The sequence below is a fragment of the Triturus cristatus genome, chromosome 1_2 (assembly GCF_964204655.1).
Source record: "Triturus cristatus chromosome 1_2, aTriCri1.1, whole genome shotgun sequence".
Taxonomy (NCBI): domain Eukaryota; kingdom Metazoa; phylum Chordata; class Amphibia; order Caudata; family Salamandridae; genus Triturus; species Triturus cristatus.
This window is the reverse complement of record NC_140580.1, coordinates 88,981,360-88,987,664: the sequence shown is the minus strand read 5'-3', so window position 1 is coordinate 88,987,664 and position 6,305 is coordinate 88,981,360.

Sequence of the window (6,305 nt, the reverse complement as noted above, 5' to 3'; positions counted from 1 at the left end):
ACAGGACGAAGACAATGAGGTTCAGGTGCAGTTTATCCAAGGGTGTGCATCAGTGAAGTTAAGGGAAAAAAACTGCAAATGGCCAACATGTCCATGAGAGACTTGGCTCTATGAGGCTCCAAAGAACAGTCCAAAGCACGAGCAGGGCATATGAAGGTGGCCACCGAAAAACCAATAAAAACAGAGCCAGTCAACATCATCTCCAAAGATCCCCATGGTGGTAGGGCAGAGATGTCTGTGCCCAAACCAACAGGCTGGCCCTGTTGATGGTGCGGTAGCCCCTTCCCACACCAAAGGGACTGCCCAGTAAAAGGCAAGAAATGTGGTACTTGTGGTAACCAAAACACTTTGGTAAGGTTTGTTGATCCAGACCCAAACCTACCACATCCCAGGGTCCCAGTAAGGTCTGGGCTGTCAACGCCCTCTGCGAAACTGCAGACAAGAGTGACATGAATGATGACTACCAGGAAACTATCCATGTGGTACATACCATGGAGCCACAATGTGCCTCAACCCTCACTTCACCCAGGTGCGAGGTCACAACCCCGTGCAAATCTCTTACAACGCTGATTGGCACAGGGGCATCGATAAATATCATGGCAGCTGATATTTTCCACAAACTACAGACACCGTACAAAGTAAGCCACACAAAAAGAACGTTTTTCACCTTCCGCAACAACAAACCCCTTTAGCTGGCAGGGGTATTTCACAACAACATCTGCCATCAGGACACCAGTACTCAAACAAATATCTATGTTTCCAAAGAAGGCAGTGATTGCCTAATCAGCTATCGGATTACCCGGATTTGGGCCTTATTCAATCGCATTTCACATCCACAACAGCAAAATCGACATTCTGATTCTGGAGTTCGCGACACTGTTAAAAAGAATCGGCTGCCTGAAAGGGCCTGCAATCAGGCTACACATTGACAAATCAATCGAACCAGTTGTGCTGCACTACTGGAGAGTGGCGTTTCATATGTGCCCAAAAGCAGAGCAGGAGCTGAAACTCAAAGAAAATGGCAGAATTATAGAGAAGGTTGTAGGGCCTACTCCCTGGGTTTCTCTAATTGTCGTCGCAAAAAAACCTCAAGCAGCAAGGCATTGTTTGCATCTGTGTCGACATTAATGTTGCCATCAAAATGGAGTGCCACCTTAATCCCATGATCAATGACCTCATTGGAGAACTGACTGGCTCCAAGTGGTTCTCCATGATGGACTTGAGATCAAGATACCATCAGATCCCCCTCGACCTAGAATTACGTTTAATAACAACCTTCTCCACGCTTGTAGGCCTCAGGTGGTACACCAGGCTACATTTTACAATTTCCAGTGCTACAGAGCATTTCCAGAACATAATACAGACATTTCTGTTTGGCCTGCCAGGCATCCTCAACGTAAGCGATTACATTCTGCTCCATGCTCCCACACTAGAGTGTCACCTCACCAGCCTCCAAGCAGTCTTTCAGCCACTCTGTATTAAAGGCCTCACTTTACATCGTGAAAAGTGTGAATTCTTGCAGGCCTAGGGGCTGTTTTGTCCCAACTCCAAGACTGTGGAAACCGGGCCCCTGTTGCCTATGCAAGCAGCACCCTCACGCCCACCAAGCAGAGGTACTCCCAAATCCAGAGGGAGGCCATTGCGATACACTGCAGGTGTCGGCATTTCAATGTACACCTATATGGGCATCCATTCTGAGTAATCCCCCGACCACAAACCTCTAATTCCTCTCTTCCAAACGTCAGCATCCAAGTGGCTGCAGCGGATTGAGAAGTGGATCCTGAAGCTGCAGGGTTTCAAGTTCTCCATGGTGTACCGACCTGACACTCATAACCCTGTGGATTTCGTGTCTTGGCATGTTAGGCCTGCTACCTCTCAAGAGTCCCAGGATGCACATGACATGGAGGAGTATGTATGGCTGGTGTCCGATCATTTCAAGCCTCTTCCGATGTCATTAGAGGACGTTGTAACCACCACCAAGCAGGATGACTGTTCGTGCTAGCAGTCACCACAGTGCGAGCCAATGATTGGAAGACCCTGCAAAGCCTGCACCAAGTAAGATAGGAGCTGTCTGTAAAAGCAGAAGAGTGCATGATGCAAGGCCATCGGCTAGTCCTACAGCACTGCCTCCAACAACATGCCGTCTATCTAACCCATGGAACTCACCACAGGATAGTTAAAATGGAAAACAGACTCCGCAACAAAATCTGTTTCCTAGGACTAGACCAAAGCGTAGAAGCCACAGTGAGAGACTGCACAGCTTGCCAAGCCAGCAATCCCCGGGACACACCCACGTCCGTCATCACAGAAGAATCCCCTCCTTCCCCCTGGCAGAGGGCGAGTGCCAATTTCAGTAGCATCCCTGATGGCATGCACCTGCTGGTAGTTGTGGATGACTTCTCCCGATACCCCAAGGTTGAGGTAGTTGCTTCCATATTAGCAGACAACATGGTTCCCAGGATGGAAAGAATCATAGCAGCGCAGGGTTTGTTCAGACAGCTGCACATTGACAACGATTCCCCGTTCAACAGCCATAAATGGGCCGACTACCTGACCTCCAGTTCATAAAGCACCTTGCGCATCACACCACGATGGCCCGGTGAGCAGTCAAAATATCGAATTTATTATATCGACCTAAAATAATATCGAGTTTCTAATATCGTAGGGACAGAATATCAATGTCAAAAATATCGTTGACCAGAATATCGACCTTAAGGTAAGTAATATCGTTTTTTTATATCGAAGTTAGTAATATCGAAGTAAGTAATATCGTTAGCAAAAATTTTGTTGTTAATAATTTCGATATTTGTATTAGTGTTATGTATTTTAGTATGTCTTTTATATGTATGTTTAACATTTTTTGTAATGTATTTCTATTATTTATAAATATATGTATTAAATGTTTAGAAATTAGTAATTTTTAAATTATATTTTGTGTTTTAATATCAGAGCGGGTTGAGGGTTTATAGGGGAATAGAGTGGGAAGTAATTTAATTATAATTAATTAATTAATATGTTTCTATTTATTGTTATTGATTATTAATTTATAGTTAATTATTTATTAATTGGTTATTAATTTTAATAATTGATTAATTGATAGTTGAATTAATTATGCTAATTTTTCATATCATAATATGGATGGCGGTGTCTTGCAGACACTGCCACCATAATAACCATGTTTTCCGCCCGGTCGACGAGTCGACCGGCGGAAAAGCGGCGGACGGTCTTTCCATCCGCCGCGGTCCCCCCAGCCATCCTAATATGGCGGGGAGTCTTTGAGTTGTGGATGGCGGGCTGATGACCCCCGCCGGGCCAGCAGTGACTACAACAGGCCCAGCGGGGGCGATCCCGCCCGCCATCCTAATGGGCCCCTTTGTGTCAGACTAGGACTCTCAGTTCCCCAGGGCTGTCTGTTGACCAGCGCGGGCAGCCACCATGGGAGGTTGTAGGACCCTGAATATTATGTTGAAGAAAAATTCAGTGTGGGTCATATGTTTGAAACTGTTTAATTTGTTATGTTGTTTTCGTTCCAAGGTTAAGGAGGGATGCAGTGTTTGCGTATGTGCTCGCTCAAGGGTGGATGCCGGGATGTATCAGTGGGAGCACATATGAGGAGGGTGCAATAAAGCATTGGCCATAGCCTCACAGGCTTTACCCCATCAATGCTCAGATGCTGACTAGTCGAGCATGGTCACAAATGTTAGTGAATAAAAGGGCCAACCTCTCGTATCATGAGGTTAGCATATGAATACCACCACTGTGTGCTGTCATCTGTAAGTGCTGTTTGCTGACCCCGCTATAGGCCGACCTGCGCCACCAGAGACTAGTCACCTCCGCAGCCAGGCTCCGACTCGTTGTCAGGATGAACCAAGGAATCCTCGACTCATTACACATTCTAGAGTACTGATGATTAATGTACTGAACATAGAAGAATATACACAAATATATTTAACTATATCATACTACACACCGCCCCCCCCGTATAGAAAAGGAAGAAAATAATTAATGCTGAAGCAAAAGTAAAATGTAAAAAAAAAACATGTTAAGGTAGATCGTATTCTAACAGCCTTAAAGGTAACTTTGTAGTTCAAGACTAGCGGAATAAGAAGTCACATGAGGTTCAAGTTGTGAAGGCTGCGAACCCAAAGGCTCCCTATCATTGCTGGAAAGCCTTTCTGCAACTGGTTCACTGCTAATACTCTGATCATCAAAAGAATTTTGCCACAACAGGGGACTGAACCCGCTAGCAACATCCTAATGATGATCAGCCACTTGGATGTCAATGGCATTTGATAAATCAAAATCAGTGCTTAACATGGAATCATACATAGCTGCCGTTACTCACACTATTGTTTGTAAATCTCAGCTTGCAAACTGGTGAGGGAAACCAATCGGTTCTTGTGCCACCACCCCTCTGTAGACAACAGCACCAAGCTCTTACCACTTTTTTAAATCTCCACTGGAGAGGAGAATATACAACAGCAAAGTAAATCCATTTTGTAAAATAATCAGTCAATACAATCATAAACCGACAATCGGCGGATAAAAGTTGAAAAGCTCCTGAAAATTGTAAGCCAATTTTTTGAAAGACCTTCAGGTAAAGGAACTTGAAGCAAAACCTTTTCATGTGTTTTCTAATGTCTGTGTGACACGATGCACTTTGGACAAACATCAATTATGGATCTACCCTGCTTATCCATTTTGGACCACCAATAAAATTGTCTGATTCTCTTGCACGTAGCGGATACTCTCAGATGCTCGTCATGGGCTACTCTAATACTTTTCTCAATTAGACCTAGGGGTGGTAACAACAAACCATTTCTTAAGTAGATGACATTCTCACAAGTTGGTTAAGACAATACCTGTGAAAAACTTTGTAAATCATTTAGAAATTATAGGTAACCCTCCAAGCACAATTGGTTCTTTATGCCCAGGGTGCAATATGATGCCTAATCTGTCAAGATCCTTCCAACCCACAATTCCATGACCTCTGACTGCCACATGCACTTTAGAAATATTTTCCTTCCCAAACACTCCAACTGTCTATTAAAGAAATCTAGAAGATCAAGGTCAAATTCATCAAAAGCTTTGGGATTGATATAGGGTATTTCCAGTTTAAACTCCCTAGATAAATGTTTGAAAAAGGTGTCATCATCCAAAATAGTAACTGGTGCCCCAGAGTCTGCCATGACCTGAGTGGGAATGTCATCTACCTTAGACTGCACCAGTGGACCTCTGATTCTTGAAAGATCCTTGCCACACTTATCATCAATTGTCAACAGTACATGGTCAAATTTGCAAGCGCATTCTTGAATAACTGTATCATTGATCCCAACACTGCTTATTTTTACTTTATGCCCACCTCCTCTGCACATAGCTTGAAAATGCCCCAGTTTCTTGAAACTATTACACTTCTTGTTCAATGCCGGACAAGAGGGATAATTACTAATGTGAGTATGAGAACCACAACAGAAGCAAATTAACTGCCCCCTCTTTTTAAATTTTGTATTCACCACACAAACAGCCCCCTCTGAAACACATGCTCTGGATGACAAACCCTGGTTCCAGACAAGGATTAGAATGAAATTATAGATCTTTCGATACGTTTGGCCATGTCAATAACCTCATATAATGTGGGATTCTGCATGTTAATAACCTTTGTTTGTGTTTTCCTTGAAAAGCAATTAAATACAAACTGGTCCACAATTTAAATGTCAATACAATTCTCAAATTTACAAGTTGATGCAAGAACTTGCAATGAGGCAATGAATTCCTCCATTGTCTCTTCACAGCCTTGCTGGTGCTTGGAAAAATAGTGTCTTTCAAGTAAAACACTTGTTTCCTCAGAATATTGCCTGAGTAACATCTCCTTAGCTTCCTCATATACATTACAGCGAACATTTTCATCACCAGGTGCAGCTACTGTTGGTAAGTTAGCGAAAATTCTTTGACCTGCAATTCCTAGGTGGTTAAACAGGAGAGCAACCTTGCGATTAGAGTCATACAGCATCAATGGCTAAAAGATCATTTTCAAAGATATGCAGCCATTGCCTCCATTTAATCTCTGGTTTGCCCGGACTTTGTAAAAACAGTGGAGGTTGGACAACATTACTGCTGGATGCCATGATAAAATAAATATGTAGAACTTAAAGAAACCAAGAGGTTAACCAAAACAATGCCCACAGTAGATACGAATCTGTTTCAGTCACTAAAAAGACAAAATCTCTTAAAAATCACCTCCAGTACGAATCTTTTTTTTATGAGTGACTTATAACAAAAGGTGTATGCATTCATGCAGAACTGTA